The sequence below is a fragment of the Spinacia oleracea genome, chromosome 4, assembly GCF_020520425.1.
Source record: "Spinacia oleracea cultivar Varoflay chromosome 4, BTI_SOV_V1, whole genome shotgun sequence".
NCBI lineage: Eukaryota > Viridiplantae > Streptophyta > Magnoliopsida > Caryophyllales > Amaranthaceae > Spinacia > Spinacia oleracea.
In genome coordinates, this window is record NC_079490.1 from 104,189,386 (window position 1) to 104,191,941 (window position 2,556).

Sequence of the window (2,556 nt, forward strand, 5' to 3'; positions counted from 1 at the left end):
TTTTATTATTTTTTTTGCACTTTTCATTTGTTTCCTTTTTTTTTGTTTGTGACTCAAGACGGCTTGAAAGATGGGTTGAATGAGATAGGAGAATTTGTATAGGTGTTGGTCAAGCATGAGGATTATATCTGCTAGGGCTCACAATTTTCAGCTTCGTGCTAGTGTCACGAGTTTACATCAACCAAGGCCAATGAGTAGCATGGGGACGGCTCAAGGGTATATCAACAGGATGTATCCACACAAGTTATATGGTCATTATGCTAATGGTGGTATAAGAGTAGGTTTTGGAAATAATGGGTATGACGCACGTGTCAATGGCCGTGCGTGGTTTGCGGTTGACAACGAGTTCAAGAACAAGAGTCGAGGTAATGGTTTCTTGGGTCATGGCAATGAGAACATGGATGGGTTAAATGAGCTGAACAGGGACCCCAGAGCGAAGGCGTCTAAGAGCATAAGGATTGGAAAGGGTAGACATCGTAGAATTTTATGATTTGGATTGGTTGACTCAATTCTCTTCCTTCGTTTACTTGGGTAAATTTCGCACTTTGGGAGGTACGGGCTAAGTATTTCATGGCTCGCTCTTTTCGCTCTCCCTTTTCTCTTTTTATTTTTTTCTTTTTGCTTGGGATTTCTGACAGGCTAAATCGCACTCCTATCAAAGATAAACCTAACGTTCACCAACTAAAAATATAGCAAGGGAAGCAAGGATCGTATCCACAGGGAAACAATGTTCTTTCTACTATTAATCGGCAATTCTAGACTATTGGGAAACAAGAATATAGGTTGATTTGTATAATGAAACTAGGTTGATAATAAAATAGGGAAAAATCAGATATTAAAAGGTCTAGGGCACAGGTTCACCGATGAACAACATTCCAGGATGACAACAATCGATAATAATCAATAAAACAGTTAATTAGACTAGCATGCTCTCTCGAATCGATACTAATCATAGACTTAGAATTAACGGGCTCTCGCTACGTATTAATCCCAATTCTACCTATTGAAACAAGCCTAAACATCAAATTGCATCTCTCGAATCTTAATTTGATATTGCGAAACTAATACAATCAAACCTGCGCAAATCTAATTGCAAAGTAGATAAGGGCAATCAATAGGAATTAACAGCTAAACCAACAATCAACAACAATCAATCATCCTTTCACATTCGTTCATGGATTCCCAAAACCCTAGAAAATCAACTACTCACACATATTAACAATAAGCAAAGCAATTGGCATGATTGAAAACATAATTAAAGCTTAAACAAAGAATTGAAATAAGGAATAATACCTAATTGAAGAACAATGGCAAATGAAAGCTTCGATTTTTTTTGATTGAAAATAAACTAAGTGTTTAGAACAAATTAGAGAGAGAAAATTAAACTTAGAAAAATAAACTAAGGGTTTAGTGCTGGAAAATAAGATGTTCCTAAAAAATAAAACAAGTTTGCTTATATAGTTTTGCCAAAATAAGGCCTAAAAACGGAATTAAAAACGCGAAAAACTGCTGGAGGTTGGCGTCGCCCGATCGGGCGACGCTTCGCCCGATCGGGCGAATCACTCGATAGTCGGCCCGATCGGGCCAAAATCCGCCCGATCGGGCGGGTTGCGAAATCTCCACAAAGCCTCCAGATTGACCGCCCGATCCGGATCGGGCGCGCGTTGATGAATTTGGCTTGCTTATACTTCCGCCCGATGGTTGCATTTCGCCCTCAGCTTCCAGGGCGATTTGCAATCTTCAATGTATCTCGCCCGTATCACCAAGTCTAACTCCCGGGGCTCAACCATAAGCATCTCAGGCTCCCGAAAGTCGACGATGGAGGTCCCGAACTTCTCGGACTCATATAGTGGCCTTGATCAACAATGAAACGGGTCTAAAACGACCAATTTCTCATAATCAGACCTGAAACTCAAGGCACACTCAATAACACACATTAGTACTAGAAACGGCTCCTAAGAGCACGTTTGATACATAAAAGTACTAAGGGACGGGGGTAAAAATTCTATATAAAACGCATATATCAAACTCCCCCAAGCTAGATCTTTGCTTGCCCCTAAGCAAAGAAATCATCGATGAATACATAAACCAACTTCACCCCAAACACATCTTAAAACAATGGATACGATTCAAGGCAAAATCCAACAAGCATGCATCAATGTCAACCAATCAAATCCATCCAACCGCTAATCCGCCTTAACAATCGTCACGCAAAGCGAACCAAAAATGCACATTGGAATTCAAGACTAGTGCTCACATACTCGTCACTCATTTATGTGGCGGATAAAAGATGTACCCGTTCGCTCTCCTCCCAACATATGAGTGAACAATGCCCTCCCAAACTCACAACACTCGTGTGTCTAGAAAAACATACACTCAACCTAATAGTCGACTCGAAATATGTCATGTCATAACTTGCATTGATAAACAACTACTTTCACATTAATACAACTCTATGCACAAAGGTCGGAAGGTCTTTCAAGCTTGTAATGTTAGGCTTAGGTAAGGGTGCGGTAAATTTGGGTAAAATGTGAGCTTAAAGCCTTGGCTTTGGGG